This window comes from Schistocerca nitens, chromosome 7, assembly GCF_023898315.1.
Source record: "Schistocerca nitens isolate TAMUIC-IGC-003100 chromosome 7, iqSchNite1.1, whole genome shotgun sequence".
NCBI lineage: Eukaryota > Metazoa > Arthropoda > Insecta > Orthoptera > Acrididae > Schistocerca > Schistocerca nitens.
The window spans coordinates 452,655,350-452,682,701 of NC_064620.1; positions in this window are offsets into that span (position 1 = coordinate 452,655,350).

Below are 27,352 nucleotides of genomic sequence, written 5' to 3' on the forward strand. Positions count from 1 at the left end.
GTTGACCCCAGATGTCGCAATGGCCACAGACGTGTGGCGTGCCAATGTCAGCAACCGCCTGCCAGGGAGGCAGCAGGTAGCAGCAGCGACGAGGAATGGCGTCAGCGAGGCCGCAGAAGGCTGGCGATGATAGTATGCCGCCGGTAATGCTTGAGAGGCGCAGCCCCAGTCAGCTTTCCTGCCTCGAGTAAATGATACTGTACAGACCGTAGTACCAACCAATGGTGTCACAAGTCGTAGGCGCGCGCACACACTGAGGGATGACAGGGACCGATGGACGGCAACATTGTAGCTGGGCAGCCCCTAGCCCAGGGTCAAACACTTGATCCACCAGAGAGGCAGTTGCCAACAGGCGCAAGTCACCTTGCAGGTGACCGAGCACTGCGAAGACGCCCTGTTATCTGTACACAAACTCCATCTCAGGACACCTGCAGTTACTGTAGGCTAAGTTTATGGATTGTGGCTGGCTGCTTCATCTGGTACTGCTGTGGTCCTCGTTGATGTTTGGTGTGGATCGTGGCTTATTATGAAGGAACAGTTGTGAAATTGACGCTGATTCAAAATTTATTTATTTTTTATTAAGTAGTCACCGGATGTCAGGCGACTAATTTATGACAGGTTTCGATTACAGTCAGCGTCAGAAAATCTGAAAAACTTACAGAGAACACAAAAATAGCGCAAAGGAGTTGCTTAATATACAAGCAAAGATAAATAAGTAGAAATGAAAAATTAGAGAGCAAGAGAGCCACATATCACTGCGTGAGATGAAACTTCATACAAGCAATGCCAGCTGGCCGCGGTGGGCGAGCGGTTCTAGGCGCTTCAGCCCGGAACCGCGCGACTGCTACGGTCGCAGGTTCGAATCCGGCCTCGGGCATGGATGTTTGTGATGTCCTTCGGTTAGTTAGGTTTAAGTAGTTTTAAGTTCTAGGGGACTGATGACCTCAGATGTTAAGTCCCATAGTGCTCAGAGCCATTTGAACCAAGCAGTGCGGACTCTTGTGCGTGTTACACATTATAAGAGATTACAAAGCGTCAAAAATAACAAAATGGCCACCATATGGCACTCGTAGTGATATGTCAAAGCATTAACCACAATTGCAATTGTTGATTCGAAATTCACATATTGTAAAAGGTTATGAAATTAATTTGGCAACTGTTAAAATTTTTTTAAATATACACTGACGGAAAGAAATGAGAACATCAAAAAATAATTAATGTAGAGTAATGTACATTCAAAAACGTATATCTTTAAGTAACAAATTTAAGTGATTAACATTGCAAGATTGTTAGTTAAAGTAAGCGCGAAGTAAGACACTGCATATTTCAAAGGCAGTTCAACTACTGGCTCTGAGCACTATGGGACTTAACATCTGAGGTCATCAGTCCCCTAGAACTTAGAACTACTTAAACCTAACCTAAGGACATCACACACATCCATACCCGAGGCAGGATTCGAACCTGCAACCGTAGAGGTCGCGCGGCTCCAAACTGAAGCGCCTAGAACCGCTCGGCCACAACGGCCGGCTGAAAGGCAGTTAGGCTAATAAGTAGTGTCACCGCCTAAATTTTGAAAGCAAGCGTGCAAACGTGGGTGCGTGTTGTACAGGTGCTGGATGTCAGTTTATGGGATGGAGTTCCATGCCGGGTGCATTTGGTTGGTCAGTACAGTTACGGTAAATGCTGTTTGCAGGCGACGCTGGAGTTTTCGCCAAATGATGTCCAATATGTGATCCATTGGAGACAATATGGTGATCGAACAGGCCAAGGCAACATTTCAGCACTCTGTAGAACAAGTTGGGTTGCAAGAGCGGTATACTGGCGAGTGTTACCTTTTTGGAAATCACCCCCTGGAACGCTTTTCATTAATGGCAGCACAACACGTAGAATCACCAGAGTGACGTAGAAATTTGCAGTCACGGTGCGTAGCACAGCCACGAGCTGTCTTACCATAACTACTGATGTAAGCCCAGCGTGTCTAGTACACAAACAGGCCTTCAACTGCCCATCACTGGCATCGAGACAGACCCAGCTCTCATCAGACAACACAACAGACCCCCACCCAGCCCCCCATTGAGCTCTTGCTTGACACAACCAAGTTTCAAATCGCAAATGGCTGTGGTTTGCGGTCAGTGGAACGCCCGCTACAGGGCGTCTGGCTCGGAGCTGTCCTTGAAGTAACGAATATGTAACAGTTTGTTGTGTCACTGCGGTGCCAACCACTGCTCATATTGCTACTGAAGGTGCAGTACGATGGGAGAGAGCCATACACCGAACACAATGGTCTTCCCAGTCGGTAGTGCCGACACACTCTTGTGACTACAGCTGCCCTGCCAGCAATCATGTACAGTGGCTACGTTACTGCCAAGTCCTTCTCCAACATCACAGTGGAAACTATCAGCTTCTCGTACCTTATTAGACGAGTTCACTCAAACTGATAATGGCGTCTTTGTCACCTTAAAGGCATTCTACACCATCAACTCACCACGTCCCGTCTCACAGACAAATAATGGTCAACAACGTTACAGCGCCTATTTAAAGCAAACCTGATTTGCGTCTTCATAGCGGAACTACTAGCGCCACACTTAGGCGACTGGCGCGAAATTTAAATGGACATCACCTTTCAGATGTAGAAATAAGCCTGCCAACTTTATTTTATGTCGCACAATTCGTCCTTGATGCTGCAATATTTTTCCGTTAGTGCACGTAGCAATGGAAAATAAAACAGGTGCATAATGTTGTTGAAAATATGGACATACGCAGAAATGGTGAAAGAGAACAGGGAGTGAGGGGTGACGTGAGCATAAGGAAACCATGACTGAAAATATCAAAGTTGGTGATAGTAGCCAGAACTGTATGTATAGCATATGTGGATAATTAATTTAAAAAATGTACTCTTAGGAGTACATCCTAACATAGGTGGCCTCATCACAGGGTCAAGACAGCATGTTACATTTATCGTGAATTCCTGTGCTGAATTAACAGGCTAACAAGGAACAGATTCGAAGTACCAGGTTTTGTGGAGACACACGCCACGTAAAATCCTGAGCTGCGGGTGAACTAACGAGCTCGCAAGATACTTGTCACATCTTCTAGACTGTGGTAGTCTGCATCTCGTACAGACCCGGTTACTGTCGTGTACAGAAACATCGGTGAGTACCAGAGAACATCTGAAAGTAAGTATTTGGTTTTGTGGAGTATGTACGTGAGCTTGGTGGTTGTTATATCTCCAATGGCAGCACTCCCATCTCCGACCTAAGGTCACCACTGCGAGGCGATGTCTTTGTTTGATCCAGTTTTCTTGTTTCTCATATTTGCGTTCAACAGGAGCTCGTTGGCGTCTTCTGAATTGTCAGCGTCCTGAATGAGTACCGTACACCCTGAATACGCATACTTGTCTAACGTAGTCCGAACGTCACGCTGATGACTGTTTCTGTCACTGTGACATCGTTCTGCTCATTGATGCAGAAAAGTTCATCAACAGCCCCCCCCCCCCACCCCCACCCTGCAGAGTCGTCGCACAATATCAGAATTCGAATCATTGAAAAAATGGTGGTTGGAGAGAGTTTCCAAGTGCATTCTGCATCACGTATTCTTATGAGTGTCTCATCATTTCGTATTTTCTTTATCAGTTTACTTATTGACTTGCTTCTGCAGTATAGAATTTCAGACGAGTGCGAGTCTATTATTCAAATGTGGGAAATTTCACTCTCATAGTACAGCTACACTACCGGTCATTAAAATTGCTACACCAAGAAGAAATGCCGATGATAAACGGATATTCATTGGACAAATATATTATACTAGAACTGACATGTGATTACATTTTCACGCAATTTGGGTGCGTAGATCCTGAGAAATCAGCACCAAGAACAACCACCTCTGGCCATAATAACAGCCTTGATATGCCTGAGCATTGAGTCAAACAGAGTTTGGATGCCTTGTAGCCCGCATCTCGTGGTCGTGCGGTAGCGTTCTCGCTTCCCACGCCCGGGTTCCCGGGTTCGATTCCCGGCGGGGTCAGGGATTTTCTCTGCCTCGTGATGGCTGGGTGTTGTGTGCTGTCCTTAGGTTAGTTAGGTTTAAGTAGTTCTAAGTTCTAGGGGACTGATGACCATAGATGTTAAGTCCCATAGTGCTCAGAGCCATTTTTGATGCCTTGTACAGGTACAGCTGCCCATGCAGCGTCAACACGATACCACAGTTCATCAAAAGTAGTGACTGGCGTGTTGTGACGAGCCAGTTGCTCCGCCACTATTGAGACATGGAGAATATGATGGCCAGGGCAGCAGTCGAACATTTTCTGTATATAGAGAAAGGCCTGTACAGGACTTGCAATATGCGGTCGTGTATTATCCTACTGAAATGTAGGGTTACGCAGGAATCGAATGAGGGGTAGAGCCACGGGTCGTAACACATCTGAAATGTAACGTCCACTGTTCGAAGTGCCGTCAATGCGAACAAGAGATGACCGAGACGTGTAACCATTGGCACCCCATACCACCACGGCGGGTGATACGCCAGTATGGCGATGACGAATACACGCTTCCAATATGCGTCTACCGCGATGTTGCCAAACACGGATGTGACCGTCATGATGCTGTAAACAGAACCTGGATTCACCCGAAAAAATGACGTTTTGAAATTCGTGCACCCAGGTTCGTCGTTGAGTACACCATCGCAAGCGCTCGTGTCTGTGATGCAGCGTCAAGTGTAACCGCAGCCATGGTCTCCGAGCTGATAGTCCATGCTGCTGCAAACGTCGTCGAACTGTTCGTGCAGATGGTTGTTGTCTTGCAAACGGCCCCATCTGTAGACTCAGGGATCGAGACGTGGCTGCACGATCCGTTACAGCCATGCGGATAAGATGCCTGTCATCTCGACTGCTAGTGATACGAGGCCGCTGGGATCCAGCTCGGCGTTCCGTATTACCATCCTGATCCCAAAAAAAATGTGTGTGAAATCTTATGGGACTTAACTGCTAAGGTCATCAGTCCCTAACCTTGCACACTACTTAACCTAAATTATCCTAAGGACAAACACACGCACCCATGCCCGCGGGAGGGCCCGAACCTCCGCCGAGACCAACCGCACAGTCCATGACTGCAGCAACCTCAGACCCCTCGGCTAATCCCGCGCGGCCCTCCTGAACCCACCGATTTCATATTCTGCTAACAGTCATTGGATCTCGACCAACGCGAGCAGCAATGTCACGATACGAGAAGCCGTAATCCGATAGGCCACAATCCCACCTTTATCAAAGTCGGAAACGTGATGCTACGCATTTCTCCTCATTACACGAGGCATCACAGCAACGTTTTACCAGGCAACGCCGTTCAACTGCTGTTTGTGTATGAGAAATCGGTTGGACACTTTCCTCATGTCAGCAAGTTGTAGGTGTCGCCTCCGGCGCCAACCTTGTGTGAATGCTCTGAAAAGCTAATCATTTGCATATCACAGCATCTTCTTCCTGTCAGTTAAATTTCGCGTCTGTAGCACGTCATCTTCGTGGTGTAGCAGTTTCAATGGCCAGTAGTATATATGACCACGTATATGTCATATGAGGGTAACCAAAAGAAAGTTGTCCTATTTTTTTATAAATACATAGACCTGTTTATTTCTACAATGGTTTACATCAGTTTACAGCTTGAACATTTAGCTACTTTTCGACATAATCACCATTTCTGTAGATGCATTTTTCTACACGCTGTGGCAGTTTTTGTATGCCCATGTGATACCAGCTCGGCGTCATGCTCTTCAGAAAGTTATGAACCTCTTCCTTCAACTCGTCGTCGGAGCTGAATCGCCGGGACCACAATTAACGCTGACAGGTACTGTGAGACCCTGAATAAGCTCAAACGGCCAATTGAGGACCGGAGAAAAGGAATGTTGAGCTAGGGCATACACATTCTCCATGACAACGCTCGCCCACACATCGCTCGACAAACCGTTGCTCTCCTGCAACAGTTTCGGTGGAACATAATCACCCACCCACCCTATAGTCCTGACTTGGCACCCAGTGACCATCACCTGTTCCCTAAGTTAAAAGAACATTTGGCCGGAAAGCAATTCAGCTCTGACGACGAGGTGAAAGAAGAGGTTCATAACTTTCTGAACCTGCATGGCGGCGAGCTGGCATGACATGGGCATACAGAAACTGCCACAGCGTCTACAAAAATGCATCAACAGAAATTGTGATTATGTCAAAAAGTAGCTATATGTTCACGCTGTAAAGTGATGTAAACCATTGTAGAAATAAACAGGTCTATGTACTTACAAAGAAATAGAAGACCTTACTTTTGGGATATATCACACGTGGTTCCTACCGGAGTAGAAAAATCGGGAATGATGAAATGAATAACCAAAGTTAACGAAATCTAAGCTAATTTAAGTTTTGTATTAAAAAAACCAAATCGATTATTCCCAGGTAATAGAGAAGTGCTACATACATTTGCCACTAAGGTGACTGTTTTCCGAAATTAAAATGAAAATGCAGACTTCTCAAAATAAAACCAAATGGGTATCACATTAACAGGTAAAACAGTAGTCGTATCTTGTGAATGTCAAATAAATCGTATCCTCTTTAATCAGATCAGACAAAACACCTTAATGTTACTGGCCCTCGTGCAGTAAGCACATTCGAGAAAATAGTAACGTTTTGGCTCACGGGACGTTAAACACTGAACGAGGTTCAACCAGCGATAAACTGTCAACTTTAAGAATTTCCGTCAGCAGACACGGCGCGGAATAAACACGCTTGCCAAGAGCCACACTGCGTCCCACCTACCCTCAAATTCATTTTCCATTCTTCTGTGTATCTTTGACGCCAGCAATTCATATACAAAAGATGTTTAAATAATAGTGCAATAGTTGTCCCTCATATCTGCCTTTGCTGTGTTCGGGATTGTGTGGACGATATTTTCCAATAATTCTGATGGTGTGTTCCCTCACTCATAGATTCTGCTTTCGATCGACGGGCTCTGTCATATGCGAATCTGAGCATTGGGGTCTGCCGTATGTCTCCATTCCTGTTAAGAATTTTCCTTCATATGTTCTTAGCCATTAGAAGCAATCTGAGGGTACTGAAAATATTAGCCGGCCGTGGTGGCCGAGCGGTTCTAGGGACTACAGTCTGGAACCGCGCGACCGCTACGGTCGCAGGTTCGAGTCCTGCCTTGGGCATGGATGTGTATGATGTCCTTAGGTTAGTTAGGTTTAAGTAGTTCTAAGTTCTAGGGGACTGATGACCTCAGAAGTTAAGTCCCATAGTGCTCAGAGCCATTTGAAAAATGTTACTTTTTGGAGGAAGAATACGTTTTAATTAATGTTTGTAAAGAGCCAGTCTCCTGCACATACGTTTTTTCTTTAATAGTTTCTATACAAGCAAGAAGAACAATCCCACGCCATCTTTACTTGTGCAGTGAAATGTGTCCTGTGACACTGTAGTGAAATTTTATCGATGATCAGCGATATTGAAATGGCTTGATGTGGAAGCACAACTGATTGGCGAAAAATCTTCCCTGATTTTTGTGTAGGAGTGCGAGCTCACGCACTCTTACTTTGTCTTTTCTCTTGTAGTCTGCCGTAGCGAGCAGTCACACTGTACAATTTCCAATGTTTGCTGGTTTACAGTAATAGAAGGCGGTATGTGTTTAGAACTTCTGTAATTAATTTAAATCTACCCACTACGAGTGTGGATAACTACATGATTTTTTGTTGTTGCTATTGTACAAATCGTACAGACAAGATTCAACAAAGTCGGCAGATCATCGTGTAGGGACGTAACGACCGAACGCGTATTGCGTTCAGTGATTAATGTACCTTTGCCTACAGCAATCAGCGACCCTAACGTTAAAACCCAATGTTATTAATGTATCTTGCGTTCATTTCATGCAAGAGACGTGCGAATGATTCGGTCATTCGTCTCCGAATAATGCTGCTGCCTCTCTTTGCCCAAGTCATGCACCGGACCTTGTTTAATAATTAGATTGCCACCATCTTAGATTGATGTGTCGTTCTTCTGTAAAATTGTAAGTGTAAAGTATATGTAAAGTAAAAATAGAGGTGCGACGCGTCACTAAGCGAATGGGACATGTTTTAAAATATCCTCGTTCGCCTAATACTTGAATAACATTCATTAGTCTAGGACTCTCACCAGAGAGGGTAGATGGGTGATATACAGACGATCCGAGGAAGAGCTGCGCCATTGTTTACAGGTATCTTATAGCAAGTGCGAAAGCGTTAACGAGACACTGACCTAACGTTAGTGGCAGAAAAAAAAGAGCAGCTTTGTGAAACAAGATATAATTTACTGTTAAAATTCCAATAGGCTATACTCTATTCCCTCGCACTATCTGTGACTGAAACAGGAGCTGTGGGTCGGGAGGGGGGGGAGGGAAATGGGCGGGGGAAAGGAGAGTGGTGCACACAGTATCCTCCACCGCACACCATAAAGTAGCTTTCGGAGTGTTGATGTGGGTACAAAAGTTATACAGTAATAGTAAGCTGCAGTCCTCTGCTGCAACGAACGTATCCGTACAATTAGAGACGAAACTTTGGGTTCGGATAAGCGCCGTAACTTTTATTTGCTGGGAAGTGGACGCTGCCAGCGTACTTCTGCTGCCACGGTGACCGCGAAGCTCGCTGGCCCGTGAGAAACGGCAGTAGACGCCTGACTCGTGGTTCCGCCTGATCCGGCGCGTAGCAAATCCCGGGGAATCCCCCGGGTCCCCTCGCCCTTCATCTGTCGGCGGCTGACCTTCTTGCCAGGAGTGGTGGCCCGCAGGGGAGGATAAGGATCGGCCGGGGTCCTGCTCTCCGAGAATCCGTCCGGGCGAGGATTAGCGGACACTGGGAAAACTAACTCCTGCAGCGACAGGCGCGGGGCGGCAGGCTTCTGCGCCATATGAAACACGACGGGCACCACAATATGTCAATGAGTGCGAGGTCAGCTACTCACAGCGTATCAGACAACACACGCTATCTCTGAAAAACCAGTGACCCCACGACTTTGTAGTTGTTTTGCATTTATTGCCTTATAACTCCAACAATTTAGAACAAATATAGGAACATATACATAAAAATATCACAACAGAGGCAATCTGCAGAATGATCTGAATATTTGTAAAAATCATTGTATATATGTACGTTCTGCATCTCCTAATCGGCTGTATCGCTTTCACCCAAACTTGGTTCGATTCCCGGCGGGGTCAGGGATTTTCTCTGCCTCGTGATGGCTGGGTGTTGTGTGCTGTCCTTAGGTTAGTTAGGTTTAAGTAGTTCTAAGTTCTAGGGGACTGATGACCATAGATGTTAAGTCCCATAGTGCTCAGAGCCATTTGAACCATTTGAGCCACCCAAACTTGGTACACATGTCACATACTATCTGGAAAAAAGCACTTGCTAAGGTAAGAACTTCGCACTTGATTGAGGGCCGGGAAGAAAAGGAACGTATGGAGCAGTTTCAACCAGATTTTACAGGAACGTGAGTTATTATTCGGGTTATTTGTATAAAATGCAGTGGACGGTAGCACACATCTAACAATCTGAAGGGGTGCGGATGGTGGTGATAAGTCGTGACATCTAAGAACACTGGACAACGATAGATATTAACATCGAATCTGTACTTTCCAAGGAGCCTAGAGTCTTTGGTGACAATACCGATGGCGTTTAAGGGGGCACGTTGATGAAATTGACCAAAAATGTCAACTTTCGATTTCTTTTTTTATTTGTTAGTGCAACTTATGGACAATAAGTTCCCAAAGTTTCAATCTCGAAATCGCATCAAATGTGCTAGAAAATTAATTAAAAGTGTGACACAGCCTCCCTGCCACGCCCACATTTTGAAGCAGCACTTCAATACCACCTCAATGAACAACGATTCTGTGTATTACTTTCAACCAAATGTGTGCTGGATACGTCCAGAAGACCGTGAAACATACTCTTTGGTTTCATACATCATCATTGGCTCTGTTCTGTATCTTATAAACAATAACAAAGTAGCTGCACCGTTTATGACGATTCTTTCTTCATTCATTTACGCCACGATCACAAAGAGTGTATAAAAAGAGGATAAGGTATTAGAAAGAACGAGCTTCAAGACAGGAAATTTTACTCAAGACATCCTGAGAAAAATAGATTTACAGTGCGTCTCTGCAGCTGAAAAGTCAGTTGAAGACCTGGTAAAGGAAAGAAGACCGACAACAAGAAACCAGAAGAGAAGCCTTGAGGGGAAAGACGACCCAGAGCACAAATGTGGTGCCTTCTGAAAAAGTGACATAAGGAAAGAAGTTAGGTTGTACTTAAAATTGCGTTTACTGAAAAGTTTTTTAAAGTTTATGTACCTTTCATTCAGATTCCATGAATGCTAGAATTATGAAATTTTGTACACATATTTCTGTAAATGTAATAAACGTTCTCTCAAGAGCAATTTTTCAAATTATGATTTCAAGCTGAGTTATGGGGCAAAGTGCTTGGAATTTTGCATGAATTTAAAATTGTACTTCTGGAACTATAGTTGAAAAATTATGAAAATTGTCTCATTTGACTTATTCCAAAAACCTCTTGAGGGAAGCTTACAACACATAAAGAGATGAAACAGAAATTTTTGTAGAAATCTCTTGAATACTTTCTGGAAAAAGAAACATACATTATTTTTTGAAAATAAAACTTCAAATTTCATTCAAAAGAAAAGTTGAATATATATAATCAAATGATTTTATATGTAAATGTGTTACTTCCATGTGGACTTGGTGGATTTTTGAAATAGTGTGTGTTTTTCATCAACGTCCTCCCTTAACCTGGGAATGGGGGAGGGTAAGACTAAGGGAGGGAGGGGATACAAAGTTATGTATCAGCACTTCTTTCATACCTCTAGCACGCATTTGCTTATGAATAGGGTGAGAAGGGGTGAAGTAAAAGCATAGCTCAGGAACGCCTTCAGCAATTGCAACAAAATTTAGTAGACACATGACTCCTTTATCCTATATAAATACTGTGGGAAAAATATCCCTACTATTCCTAGCGGTACGGATTCGTGTGAGGATGACATGCAAGAAGCTCTGGAAACAAGGCGTTGGCATTTGTTTTCGTGTTCTGTTGACTTGGAATACTTTAGTAGTACTATGAACAATCTCTCTCTTATTTGTGTCGTCCAATGTGTCAAACAGGTCTCGAGAACCAGCACTGTAATAAACCAATAACACTGACACTTGTGCCCAGTTCAGACAGTTTAATATAAAAATTTGAAATTTAACATTCCAGGAGTTGAAGTAGCAGTAGAAAACACAAACAAGCATGTTGATGAACAAACTACAGTTTCACAATACAAGGCCTTAAATTTTTGTAAATACTTTTAAATAATTGGATGTCCAAATTTAGAACTAAATATAGTGAGAAATACAAGCAGAGGAAGATAATGTCAGACATTTGTACAAATATTGCGTTGATGTGAATGAAATGTTTCAGTTATTAATGTAGAGATTGCATGGTGTTACGATGAAGGGAGTGGGGATCTGTTGCTGTCAACTGTTTCTTACGTTGTTTGCTATGATTGGCGTTCATTGGCGAATATCGCTATGGCGTGGGGTTATACCGTCACACAAACAGTGTAGTGTACAGCACCAAATCTGCTCCTGGTGCCCAAAACTGGAACTAATTTTTTAGTGATAAATCGGTTTCTCACTAACGTATTTACCAAGTTTCACTCCGATACGAGAATTTCAGATCATACTCGACTTTAGTGAGTAGCTGCAGTGTAATTATAGACGGTACATGAGGCTACTCCTACATGCGTTACTGCGGTTTTCTTGAAATACTCATCATTTGTGTATTCAGGCATGCAGTACACTTTATGCCAATTTGCTGTTTGTCACACGCAGCCTTTGCTTTTTCGTGGCTTTAATGGTCACTAGTGTATTTCGAAGCGAATCAATCTATTGTAGACGATCATGTATTCGATGGTGCCACTCTCTGACCTATTGCAGTACGCTTGGCGTAACCCGTGACGCTCTGCGGGAATCTCTCAGCCCTAACTACGACGGCTGTGGGAAGGCGAGGCGTATCGAGACGCGGTCGTCTGGCTAAGAACAGCAAGTTACCTGCCGAGACTTGGAGTGGAACAGATTTCTGATCTCAAGCGCAAAATCTCCACAGAAGTCTGTCCAGGCAGACTCCGTCCACCAGTGTGCAGAGTAGAGCATAAATCGTGTCGTCCCGTAGCATCGTTACCTATGGCCAGCACTGCCTGCAACTGGAGGCGTTATCCATCAGTTATGATATATTTTAAGATAACAACTCATCCATCCGTATAAAATGAAGTAATTATTCGATAACCATTTTGCAACCTTTTATTACACCATAGTCACCACCATTCATTCTTACTTGATTTTCAAATGATCAAATAAACGGCGGAAATACTAAAAGCCGTTACCAGTAGTAGACACGAATCGAGGTAGACATATACAGAGCGGTCAGAAACAGTCTGAAAAGTTTGTAAAGGTGTTGAAAGGTGGGTTGTGCCGTGAATAACTGTTAAGGAAAAAATCGGTACATTGCGCTGTTTCCGTTTTGTTTACCACGGAAGTTAGCGAATCAGGTAGTTGCGCACGCAAATTCAAGCGGCCCGCCAGAGATGGTGTCGCCGAATATGTTCTTCATTTGGTTTCCTGAAGCGGAAGAGAGCGTTACAAAAATTGGACATGGGAAGACAGTAAGAATCGAACCCAAGCCAAGGCCTGAGGAGTCTCGTGCGCGCTGTGGAAACAGTGACACAAATTGTTTCTGGAAAGGGATTTATTGGCTAACCTCAACGCTAATTAACCAGTAAACGGCGCAATGTATCGAAGTTTTCTCTTAACAATTACACTCCTGGAAATGGAAAAAAGAACACATTGACACCGGTGTGTCAGACCCACCATACTTGCTCCGGACACTGCGAGAGGGCTGTACAAGCAATGATCACACGCACGGCACAGCGGACACACCAGGAACCGCGGTGTTGGCCGTCGAATGGCGCTAGCTGCGCAGCATTTGTGCACCGCCGCCGTCAGTGTCAGCCATTTTGCCGTGGCATACGGAGCTCCATCGCAGTCTTTAACACTGGTAGCATGCCGCGACAGCGTGGACGTGAACCGTATGTGCAGTTGACGGACTTTGAGCGAGGGCGTATAGTGGGCATGCGGGAGGCCGGGTGGACGTACCGCCGAATTGCTCAACACGTGGGGCGTGAGGTCTCCACAGTACATCGATGTTGTCGCCAGTGGTCGGCGGAAGGTGCACGTGCCCGTCGACCTGGGACCGGACCGCAGCGACGCACGGATGCACGCCAAGACCGTAGGATCCTACGCAGTGCCGTAGGGGACCGCACCGCCACTTCCCAGCAAATTAGGGACACTGTTGCTCCTGGGGTATCGGCGAGGACCATTCGCAACCGTCTCCATGAAGCTGGGCTACGGTCCCGCACACCGTTAGGCCGTCTTCCGCTCACGCCCCAACATCGTGCAGCCCGCCTCCAGTGGTGTCGCGACAGGCGTGAATGGAGGGACGAATGGAGACGTGTCGTCTTCAGCGATGAGAGTCGCTTCTGCCTTGGTGCCAATGGTGGTCGTATGCGTGTTTGGCGCCGTGCAGGTGAGCGCCACAATCAGGACTGCATACGACCGAGGCACATAGGGCCAACACCCGGCATCATGGTGTGGGGAGCGATCTCCTACACTGGCCGTACACCACTGGTGATCGTCGAGGGGACACTGAATAGTGCACGGTACATCCAAACCGTCATCGAACCCATCGTTCTACCATTCCTAGACCGGCAAGGGAACTTGCTGTTCCAACAGGACAATGCACGTCCGCATGTATCCCGTGCCACCCAACGTGCTCTAGAAGGTGTAAGTCAACTACCCTGGCCAGCAGGATCTCCGGATCTGTCCCCCATTGAGCATGTTTGGGACTGGATGAAGCGTCGTCTCACGCGGTCTGCACGTCCAGCACGAACGCTGGTCCAACTGAGGCGCCAGGTGGAAATGGCATGGCAAGCCGTTCCACAGGACTATATCCAGCATCTCTACGATCGTCTCCATGGGAGAATAGCAGCCTGCATTGCTGCGAAAGGTGGATATACACTGTACTAGTGCCGACATTGTGCATGCTCTGTTGCCTGTTTCTATGTGCCTGTGGTTCTGTCAGTGTGATCATGTGATGTATCTGACCCCAGGAATGTGTCAATTAAGTTTCCCCTTCCTGGGACAATGAATTCACGGTGTTCTTATTTCAATTTCCAGGAGTGTATTTCTCATCACAATCTATCCTGCAACGCACGTACAAGTTTTCCAGATTATTTCTGACCACCTTACATTCAGGGCGTGCCAGGATAAATGTTCAGTATTCAGGGATACGACAGGAACGATCATTCGAAACAAAAGAAGTCTAGTAAACATGGGCTCTAAAATGATTACCTTCAGAGCTATGAGCACTTCTTCATCTTCGGTACTGTCAGAGCCCTTCTACTGCAAGCTCTTTCCTTTCCAGGTTTGAAGAAGCTGTAGAGTGGACAAAACAAGGAAACAAATGGTCAGTGAACATCGACTATTAGATGTAAACTTTAAACGCTGAGACCACTTGTTCATCTTAGCTAACGTGAAACACACGTTTTCTACCGAAGAAGTACTCACAGATTTTAAGGTTCGCATTTAAGAGCCCATGCTAACCACATTTTTCCGCTCCGTGTGATTGTCCCTGTCATCTCCCACAATACTGGCTATTCTTCCTGCGATATGCCGAACCCTATAGAGAACTCTGCTTATGGGGAGGCAAAAGGAATATTGAACATGTCTTATAAGAAACTCAAAAGTTGCAAATGATATCTTCAGTAATATAACTTCTGAACATGTAAATCATTAACCCACTGAAAAATTCAATTTCTGTTAGGTGAAAACGACAAATGAAACGTTTAGGTAAAATTAAATGTCAATTGTAGGCCCATCAGAACTTTAATGGCGTAATTTTAATTACATTTATCATTTCGCAGATGTTCTGTTACTTTACACATTTCTACTTCAGTCATCTGGTTTGATGTGTGCGCCACAACTTGCTGTCTTGTGCTATCCTCTTCATCTCAAAGCAGCACTTACATCCAATTTATTTACCTGAGCATGGCGTACACGTCAGAGTCACCAACAAGAGTTTTTCTGTATTATCGAATCGACGAAACGCCGAAACTAAAAGTATTCGATTTCGACTACATTGCAGATCGATACAAATTTGGACCCCCTTTCTATTTGAAAACTGACTTTGTTTCCTGTAGTTCCGACCAGATTCCAGGTAACTTAAGATTCGCCAATCAATACGTATTTAAGGGGCCCTCTGGAAACTAATACCTCTGATTTTTTGTCGAAAATTCTTAAAAGTTTTCAAATCAAATTAACGTTATTAACATTCTACATCATTATTCTTCTTGTCTACATATTTATTTCCAAAAGTAATCATTCCGTCGACGAACACATATCTCCCAACGAGAGACAAATTTATTGACTACGCCACTGTGGAATGTAGGACTTTGTTGACGGAGCCACAACGTCACCGTTGTTTCCACCGCTCCATTGTTATCAAAGTCAAGACCTCAAGGGAGTTCTTTAAGTTTTGGAAGAAGACGAAGATCGCAAGGAGCCAAATCGGTACTGTATGGAGGACGATCGACGACAGTGAACCCAAGAAATAGGATTACTGCAGATGTCTCAACGCTCTGGTATCGTTGCTCTTGTATCGTCTGGCATTATCATGCTGAAGCAGAAGGTTCCTCACGTGCTGACGAACCCTTCGAATTCGAAACTCGATTGCAGCACGCTGTTTCTCACTCGCCGACATAGCTACGTTGCACATCGCCATGTTACACGCTACAGGTCGGAGTTCTCTAGCGGCAGAGGGCAGAGAAGACCTACAGAAGCTTGGATGTACAAACTGAAGGAGGATAGCATGTGACTGTGTTGGATGGTGGATACTCGTTGGGAAGGCCAAGGTTCATCGTGGTCTGTAGCGCCACAGAAGAAGAAGAAGCAGAAGGCTTTATAACTAAAATAAAATATCTTCATATGTGTAGTCCTTACGAAGCTGTGCAGCATTATAAAACCTGAGTACCATCCAACAAAATTATATAGACCAAGATATTGTGCTTAAAATGGTGTGGACTTATAAATTGTAAAGTATTGGCACCTAGAGAACCATATCTTCCAGTTTTTAAGTACAAATAAAGATCAATAAAAATGAAAAACTAATGTTTCCTCTGTATGTCAAACACGAAGAAGAAAAAATAAATAAATCTAATGTCTAATCAGAAGGATGACAAATTAGTTTTATTGGAACTTGGGCAACTGATGAAGTATAGAAAGGTGTGGAAAGAGCATATAAAATTTCAAAAATCTATGGATCGTGGGGTTTTGGAAACAAGAGCAACATGTTGTTTAAAAATTATGTAGAATTACTTACAAAAATAAAATTAGAGACCAGTCTTCACGATGTTGTATCCAAGGAGCTATACATCAAAAATGGGTATAGAATTTGATTATGATAAGATAAAGGAACATCCTGGAAAACGGCTTGTCGCGGAAATAAGTCTGAATTCAGTATGGGAAAAATTCGGATAACGACAAAATATTAGAAAAACAGAATATGTTAAGAATTACAAGGATTTTATGTGATACTATTACATGATAAAAGGTAATAGAATTTGGTTCAGATGAAGTACAATTTGAAGAATTATTATGTGGAAAATAACACATCTACAAATATTATTATAGCAGCAATCACCACAACAAATGAAAGACTTAAGATTGCATAATATGTTATATAAGCTAAAAGATGCAGTTATATATTTTCTTACTGACAGTTTAGTATATATTGATGTTGGTTAAAGTACTGTAGAAACAGGTGGGATGTTGGATGAATGGGCTGTTGAGTTAGGAACAACTGAACTAAAAATTTGGCAACAACTGGGCCTAAAAGATACTACTTTGAGAGAAATGATAAAAACGCTCTCACGAAGTTAAAGAGATTTACTTCAAACTATACAATATTCATAAGATTAATTGAGAATGAAGGGAAAGGAGAGATACAACCACATCACCAGAGATGATAACTCAAAGAATTTAATTAATGAAGAATTTGAGAAAGAATTCTCATTTCAATATCATAAAGAGCAGTTTTAGAAAATTATGATGCACTGACATCTGGATATGAAAATTAAAGTGAATTTTCTATATCTTCTAATATAAAAATAAAATTTTTATCAGGAATTTTTTACAACAATTATATAAATGTATTAACAATTTGTAATTCTATTTTTAAGCTTTATTAATCTATAAACACTCAAGATTTCTTTTCTAATTTGTGATTTTCACATTCAAGAGGAATATCAAAATCAGAGAGTAAGAAATCTGGCAAATGTTCCATATTATGTAAGAAGAAATGCTTCCTTTCTTCTTTACTTAATATTTTTGAACAAAATTATAGTGTTTATATAAATATTCATATTTCACATCTATTGTTTGGTTATTATCAGTATTTATTAAATGTTTAAGCGTTTCTTTCATAAGATTTTTTCTCTTTCTGTTTCTCCTGTAAGAATTTCAGAGTATAACTCTTTTTTCAAACACTGTATAGTTGCAAATATTTTATGTTTTTCATTTAAATAATTTTGTTTTCTTTTAATATACGAGGGCTGTCCAGAAAGTAAGTTACGATTGATCACGAAATGGAAACCACAGTGAAAATCAGAAATGTTTTATTTGTAACAGTTAGCTACACCTTCCTGCTACTTCTCTACTTAGTCGCCGTTCTGACTTAGACATCTGTCGTAGCGTTGTACCAACTTTCCATTACCCTCGTTTAAGAAGGCAGCCACCAGTGCTTTCCGCCTATTCTCTACGCTGCCCTACAGCTCGTTGTCTGTGCCAAAATGTTGTCTTCATAGCCAGTGATTCATGTGAGCAGAGGGAGACAATTACGCGGTGTAGTGTTGATAATCAAACGTTTCCAATTGAAAACTATGCAGGAGAATCTTCATTGCCCCTGCAGAATGCGGCTGAGAATTGTCTTGAAGACGAAACTGCACGACAGTTATGTAATGTTGGCTGCATAGCTTCAGGCGAAATTTCTCGCCAGGCCCTCGTACTTGGCGGGAGACACTGTTTTCTAGACATCTTTACGTGCTCACTGTGAGCTCAGAAATAATAAGAGCAACGTGATGCTATCTAGTGTCATACGAGAGACACTGACCAACACATCTGTGCAAAGTTTTATCGGATTTTCACAGTCGTTTCCATTTCACGACCAATCGTAACTTACTTTCTGGACAGCCCTCGTATATATGTAAGTATGTGTAATTAAAACAACTCAATAGATTCAATAATATTGTTGTTACTATCACTGTTGTCCATTTATAACCTGTAATTTCTATATAAACAGAGCCCCCACTCAAGAATCCCAATAATGAAAGCAGTTCTCAATTCCTTAAAAATAGTGAAGTAGCGGTAAATGTTTTGTATGACATTATTCAATGTGAATATTTGAGTATTAGAAAATTTGAATATTAGAAAATTAGTATGGAGTTCAATAATGATTTTAAAAAATTTTTACTGAACAGATATTATAAAGTAATCACTGGTTTAAATTTTCAGTTTTGTGGAGATGAAGGTATTAAGATGAGATACTACAGAATAATGAATCATAAAAATAACAAAAAGAATATCTTGTCATAGAATTTTTAGATTAATTGGAATTTTTACTTTACATTATTTGGAGGGACAAATATATTTTATGATTTTTATATGAAATTCCTGCAGGAGATTATCGTCACGCTGAATTTATTAAAACCATAAGAAAATAAATGAAAATGACTGAAATAAAATAAAATAAAACATATGAAATATATTATACCTAAAATTTATCATTTCTCTGCTCAAAAAAGTAGGTTCACGAAAAAGCTTCTGAGTATGCTGAACCTGCTCACTTATTACTCTCCTGAACTGTGTGTTGTACAATGACATCCTTTTGCAGGTACATACAGTACTATTTGTGGAAACTGTCTGGAAACTGCGTTACGCTGAGAGTCGGTGGTAAAGAAGTAATAAATTAAATGTGATGTCTGATGCTTTACAGAAAAAATGTAGTGTGTGATAAACGTCTTCCTTTTCATCATTTCGTGCGGATGTCAGAGAGAAAGAGTTTCGTGGAGGTTTTAAATTATGTGTAAAGTTTGTTGGAAGTCGCTGAGTGCTTCCTTCTCAAACAGTGGATGAAAAATGTCCTTGTATCTGTGCGGCGTCAGTTATACCGCCTCAGGACAAGCACGCAGTGTCTAACTGTAATACTTGTCTTCATGTATTGAACATGTAACAAAAGATTATATATCTTAATGTGTATGTTATGGCAACATTTTAAATTTTTAAATTCGTTCAATTACTAAGCGAAATATTGAAAGTAATTTATTTCTTGCCACTGGAAGTCGTTAGATCAGCACCAGCATTTTCTTCCGTGATAGTCGCTCAGTAATATCGATTCCTCGGCACTGTAATATATCGTATTTGCAATACTTACACAAGCGACGCGATGGTATTCCGAGCTTTATCAGCGTGTTGATGAATCAGACTCATAAGAACCGATGTTGGTCCTCGAGTGCTCAGACTGTAATGACAGTTAGTTAGGACGTTGCATGCGAGGGATAGAACACTATGCTGTCTGGAGAAATCTCGTTTCATGTATACAGCAGAAGACTTACCTGTCCAGAAAACGCCGCAATTGCTATCTGTGGTTGGGTAATGTTCCGTCAGTAGACTCTATCACTCGCAGATAAACAATAAAGGAAGGAACTAAGACGATGATTGCGCTACCGTTGAATTATACGATGACTTCGTTTGCTATCCGGCAGTTAGCGAAGTGCTGGAGGAAATGCGAAACTAATATCCCTGTCTAGCTGCCCTGAGCTCAATTCTCAGATGTTTCCCCGAGTCACTGAAAGTGAATATCTTACTTGTAACTTCATGACGCTGCGGGCATTGTGTTTTCGGTCCTGTAATAATGCTCCGGGTTAACAATGACTCTATCACCGACAGCTTCGATACTGGGGAAAGTTAAATATTGAGCAGCCGTTACTTATTCGCTATATCGAAATATCAGACGCGTTGATATGTAAAGCGATATAAAATGGCAGATTAGTGTCAGAAATTCCCTGTCCGATACGGGTGCGTAATTTCTGGATATTCTAATATCCGATTCTTCAGCAGTGCATTTTTATAGATGTTTACTGCTTATTCTAACGAATATAATAGGTTTACTGTACAAGTATTTCATGTTATAGCACATAATTTCTTATGTGAAATAATAACTGGAAAACTGGTACTGTGGAGGCAAGCCTAATGTCCTTGCTTCAGTTACCTGCTTTCCATTAGTTTCATAGCTTCAGTACTTAAGATTTTTTTTCAGTTGTCGCAGCAATGTATATTGCAACTAATTTTACTAAATTGTATATCAACATTCGTGTATCTACTGAAACTGGAGTTTAGCGTACTACAAACTGCTGTCAAACATGCGCGACAATATAAAACACGTGCCGGATGGGGCTTCGAATCCTGGACTCGTGACTTCCACAAGGAGTGTTGTGTCAATTACTTTATTACTTTGTCCTGTCATATATACGTGAAGAACTGGATTTCCCGCGTAGACCTACATCTAGATGACCAGTGCGTCCTCTTACTTTCTAGTAAAATACATTATACTAGGGCTGCCGAAAAGTAATGCTCCGAGTTTTTAATCTGGAAATTCTTAAAGCTTTTTAAATTAAACAAACATAATTAACATTCGACATCTTCATTCCTCATTTCTACACATTCGCAGCCGTCTGCCGCTAGAGGGATTGGCCCTGTTGCGTCTAACACTGCGTTGTGCAACGTTAACTATATCGGTGCTCGAGAAACAGCGTAATGTAATCGAGTTCCGAATTCCAAGGGGTCGTTGGCACGTAGGGAACCCTGTGCTTCAGCATTGTAATGTCAGATGACAGAAGAGCGCTGCGTTAGCTGTAGCAATCCTCCACTAAGTTACGGCTTGGCCCCATCCAACTTTCACCTGTTTGCAAAACTTAATGATCGTCCTTGAGGTCTTTAATTTGATGGCGATGAAGCGGTGTAAGCAGCCTGAGTACATCCAACAGTATCAGTCAGTGCCAATCCCGAATAACTGCTTGCATAAGGGCCAGCAGTTATTAAATTTCTCATTTTGTGATGCTCTTTCTCTTGAAATAATAGCCCAATTTTTCTGATATTGTAATAATTTCTTTGTCTCTACATGCAAATCACATCTACCGATTTCCGTCCCATTCGCAGCGTCATTTTGTTTTGTCTTCTGTGAGTGCATGTAACGACTGTATTTCGGAATTACCAGCCAACATGCGGTACCTGTAATTGCAGATTGAACGTGCGCTTCTCTACGTCTTACCGGCAACAATTTCATAGATAGAGAATTAGATGTAGCATTGTATATGTACGATTCGTTGCGAAACTTCGCAGTTTTGGTAACATTTATGCGAGTGTCATTCCCATTTCGAGGCTTAAGTTTTTTGTGCTGCGAATCAATCACATGCCCTGCTCACACATCGCCATTTCGTGTTTTTTTTCCTAGGTTTTTACACCTGCAAAACCGTATTGAAATATCATGAATAAGTTACAATCAATTTTTCAAATGACAATTCGGCACTTTATTCTCCTTCCTTATAGTAGACAACGTTGTAAGTGTTCCGCAGTATTTCGGGAATCATCAGTTGGTTAACAATAGAAGTACTGTTATACAACTACAAGTGTGATTTTTATTTATACTTTTTGGTCACACAATTCAGTATACGTGGCACTAAACAACTACTTACGAGCAAAGCAACTTTTTTGTGACTGTCTACAAGGAACACGATACAGATCCGATTCTAACGTTAAGACAAGCGCGTGCCATGCAAAGACAACAGTCAGCGAAAGTTCACACAAGTGAGTAGATGTGTCGCTACCGGACTGCGCTCATTGTCACTGTAATACACCTGCCTTTTTGATGTAGAGAGCTACTTCCAACATTGTGGATAGAAATGAACACGCTCTCCAATGCTTTATTGGTTGTGGAGTTTAAGCTACGTATATTTCACTCCTCTGCTGTTAACAGATTGTATGTGAATAAGAGGCGTTCTAACATGTCTAGCGTTAATACACAGTTATCCCTGGTACCACTTAGCTGTTTACATTCAGTGAAGAAAGACAAGAATGTTCAAACCGAAGTTTTGTAGGATCATGCTGAAACCACCTGGTAGATTTCACTTTAATGATGGAACTTGACTCACACCCAGAAATAAAGCTTTTTTTCGAAATAACTCATCATCACTCCACACCCTTCTCTGCACACCTCTGCACCCTTCTCTACACACCCTTCTCTCACAGCACCTGCCTTATACCTGCAAAAACCCACAATAGGTTTTCCACTTGTCTCTCTAGGTCAGTACTCGTTCAGAGAAGTATCACGGTAAATGGATAATTCACAACATGTATGTTGTTGAAGAACATAGTATCTTTAATTCTGTAGCGGTCCTTAATTCTGTAGCGGAGCATCGCCTACTGTTTAACTTCGTGACGGACTGTGGGCCGCACTAGAGCTCGACACAGGAGATTTGCTATCCGGTGGTTTGTTTTCAAGTTGTCATGAAATTGTCTTCCTACAGGTACTTCATCATACTTAAATTTTTATTCCCTAACGTAGTTGGCTTTCTGACACAAGAACACATTAGGCGCACTACACTATAACAAGATATTACAATTGATATATTTAATGTTATTCTCTTCATGAAGGTGACTTTTTTATTTCTTATTTACGTATGCACAGTTTCACTATTGTCTAAACGATACAAACTAAAAATGAAATTTTAGCTGAATCAAAATCAGCTTTGTAAAACCTGTACAGCATAGAAATCGGCAATGTCAGTGACTTTGTTTTATGTCGAGTCACTGAAATTGTCTTAGTGGATAAACCGAAAGCTTTGTAGTCTTTGGCAGCAAGAGGTTGTCAGGTAGACATGGTGTAGCTGCGGGTTAGGAAGGGCGAAGGTGTAAGTGGCTCTGGCCACGTGAAATGCAGGTTGGGAGAGCCACAGACAATAAAAACTACCGTAGCAAAACTGTGACTTAGGAATATTTGCATCAGGACGAGGCATTATAATTTGGAGTTATAGAACATTGCTACCGCCAAGGCAGTACATCGCTGCTGCAGCATTCAAAAGTGTAAGAATCAAACCAGATTAGATTTTTAGCTTTATATTAATTTGCCAGTGTTTTGAGTGAATTGGGCAATTTAATTTTTGTGTCACCTTCAGCCCTAATTTCCCAGTCATCATTGTAGCGCTGCGTACTACAGATAGGGACCGATGACCATAGCAGTCTGGTCCCTTTAATCCCCCAAAACCAACCGTACTACAGTTATCCAGTCAATTTTTGTTTGTTTTTGAACAATTCTAATGTTTTGATTATGAAATTTGGCTTAACAACTTTTTTATGTTTGCCTGAATACTAGAATTTTCTCCTGCACAAGTAACGGCTGACACCATCAATGGATGTGAAACATTGTTACGTGATCTTAAGACTGATTATAACCAACTGGTTTCAGAAATAAATTGTTCGTTTTACGACTGGTGACCGAATTGTTTCACTGCGTAATCAGAATTTCGCTACGACATAAATTTGATTGAATGATAAATCCGATTAACCAAGCAAAATAATTACATTGCCTTACACTTTCTTCATTAAAACAGTGTAATCGGTTATCATTGTACACTTTTCTACATCGTTGCGGTTAATTTACTTCGGAATCAATGCTTTTCAAACAAATTAAGTACACATGATCACAGTTGACGAGAGGGTTTTTAATTCGAAGTGGAAGAGATACAGCTTCCAATAAACTAATTGGTCTTCCAGTATTTCGAACAAGGTTAATAACTAGTGTCATTTAGTTATTGCTAGTGGATGAATACCACACTCATCTTCACTTCCATCGCCTCATTCTAATTTCAGATATGACTTAATCGACTTGCCACAGTATATGTTTTCCGTGAAATCTAATAAGGATTCTTGGATTTTTATCTTCTTTTAACTGAAGTAAATTATGTGAGACTAATATATATTTTAAAATAACGTTTGCGCTGTTAGACCCTCTCTCTAAAAACTGGATATGGCTGGAGTGGGAAATCACTTTTACAGTACTGGTGATAAATATGTAAAATTTAGTGAAGAGGTGGGAAATAGTAACTGAATACAGTTCGTATTTGCAATCTTACAAAATCGGCAATGAGCTAAAATGGGCTGCAAGAGCTTTCATTATTAATTTAGAAGGAATTCTGTCCGTGACTGAAGAGACAGAAAATAATTAGTATTTTACTTCTGACATTGTTGGAGGTGCTGCAGTAATTAATATATTCCACTCGGATTCGAGAGGACAGGTTCAAATCTCTGTTCGGTCATCGAGATTTACTTGTGGGAGTCTTAGGTGAATTAAGGCGATTTAAAAGACTGTTACTCTGCAAAGGACACGACCGGGTTCCTTCAGAACTTATTCCACTTCCAAGTTGCTCTAGATTTGCGTTCAACTACGGGATGTTAAACGCTAAGTTTTCTGCCTTCTTCACTTACGCCTGTTGAGCAGATGAGTTGTGGAAGAAGTGAAAGAAAAATTACTGTCCATTATGTCCCGCTTCAGACATTTTTAACACGTCTACGACGAATTTCTGCAGAAACGTAGAACTCGTCCGTGGTTACATGGTGACAGAAGGCAAATGCAGACGTACTACAGATGAAGAAGATACCTTAATGCTAAGATGTCATTTTATATACCAGTGTAAAACATTTGCTATTTTATAATAACTAGTAGATTACGTACTGCTGAATTTGAAACATTACAGTTACTCGTTTCTCCCCCTACTATAGGCCTTCTCACGCTATTGAATATAAAGCATGTGGCACATGTACCCACCTCTGTAAATATAAAGTGTACCGTTGGCATAGATTCTTTGCAATATCACCTTACGCTAAATTGGTAATACTGGCCAAGGGAGATATTTTACTAATAGGAGCTTACGAGTGTATCCGATAAGTTATTACTCGTACATATAGCGTAACAACAATTATCTTTCCTCACTCTTTTTAGCTTTATCTAAAAATGCTGTAGGCCCCTGCCGATGATCTAGTATTGCTCTATATATCTACAAAATTTCAATGCGATACTTGAAAATGGACTAAGTCTGAAACTGCAGAGTAGCACGAAACTAAAGTTAACAGTTACAGGCAGAATGAAGTTATTAAAACAATTATAGCAATTCTGTAACATGGATGAAAAAATATCAAGAGACAACTTGAATAACAGGAAAAGATAGTAATCTGAAACTGTTAAAAAAAAAAGCGGTTCTAGGCGCTGCAGTCTGGAACAGCGCGACCGCTACGGTCGCAGGTTCGAATCCTGCCTCTGGCAAGTATGTGTGTGATGTCCTTAGGTTAGTTAGATTTAAGTAGTTCTAAGTTCTACGGGACTGATGACCTCAGAAGTTAAGTCCCATAGTGCTCAGAGCCATCTGAACCATCTGTTAAGAAAAGGAATAACGAGGAGAAATAACGAGAAGTAATATGGAAAGAGTAATGAGGATGGCGGATCTGTCGGAGAACTCCTGATCCGACAGAAACCAATCGCAGTATAGAATTAAAAAAGGAGAAATGCTACGTCCAGATACGGCCCGACTCACATACAACCACAGAAATGTAATTCTCATATAAATTATTTTGAAACTGTAGAGCATGTGAAATTAGATCACTGTTTTCAGTATGTCAGAATGATGTGAACCAACTGTAACACAACTAACGTGAAAGTCAGACAGAAGTTGCTACAAGGGTAAGTGCAGAAGAACTTCCGTTGGTAGATCATATTTAATAGCTGAAGAAGGTTCTTAATGTAATTACTTATTCGTCAGGTTCCAGCAGAATGTCTCGCCTTTAAGAAGCGTCCGACAGATGAATATCAAAGGAATCTTCGTCACACTAATGCTCTGAGGCAGGGACCGTGGGAAGCACTCTGCCAAGTTAGTATCTCGGCGAAAGGAAGCACATCAAAAGGTGGCGACGACGAGGTGACGCTGGTCTACAAAGTGCAGTGTACCTTCTAGGAGACTAAGTCTGCAGACGGCAGAGTAAAAGCTGAATCACAGGACTAGAGGACTAGCACTGGATGCAATATACAAGGTGTCCATAGAGTTCAGCTATTGTTTCAAAAATCATGATTTGAAAACTCTTAGAGCCAGAGCGTCGTGATTTGCTTTAAAACGTTTAGCATTTCTGAAAGCCTTTTCCCTCTTATTCCACAATTTCAATGTCTGCTCCGCTCGTTGCTTGTTGCACATCAAGGCGACATTCGAGTTCTGCCCATGTACGGACTGCACTGATTAGAGCACGAGGGGTAGCAGTGTCACTGACTGGTGTTGCGTACACGCAATCCTTGACATAACCCTGTGGGGTGGCGGGTTTAATATGTAATGATGGTTGTTGGTTTATGTTGGTAGTTCCCCGTCTTACTCACGCGAGCCTCGCAGCTATTTTTGTGGTCAGCCAGAAAGCGATGGAGAACATGCTGACCATAGTTTCCAGTCTGCACGGCCACATTCTGGTCCAGCCCACTAAAGAAAGAAGTGTTTCTATTCTCTTTCTACTTAGCGGCATCAGGACTATGATTATAAATGAAGGTATAAAGTTCTAGTTCATACACATATTTAGTAAAGTATCTCTTGCATAACACTTTAAAAGTCACTATGTTCAATTCACAGTAAATATTTCTATCCTAAACAGCACCATTATCAGTCCAGAGGCGACTTCTACGGTACGTTCCTACCAAACTGTCTTTCGCTCTAACCAGTAATAATCAAACAAACGTTCAAAACAAACGCTCGCCACAAAAGTGAAAACAATAGTCACCACTTGCTACGCAGATTTGTAATTATCACGGACGGCAAACTAACAGTTACTTTAGCGAAATCTAAGCGATCCAGGACGGTGTACAGTCCTCGCGAGTTCACTATCAGTTATTACAGAAAACACGCGTTTTGTCACAGTCCGTCTCTGACGTCACCCGACGCAGAGCGCAATCCAACGTTTCACGGACACGGATCTCGCAGTGGCTGAGGGCGAATTGAGCCTCTTTCCTGCTACGCTATGCAAATTCACGGAGCTTCGTACTCCGGTTTGTTGTAGGGTGAGCGGATCACGCCTTTCCTACTTCTGCCTGGGTGTGTTAGAAGTTGTCCTTTCGT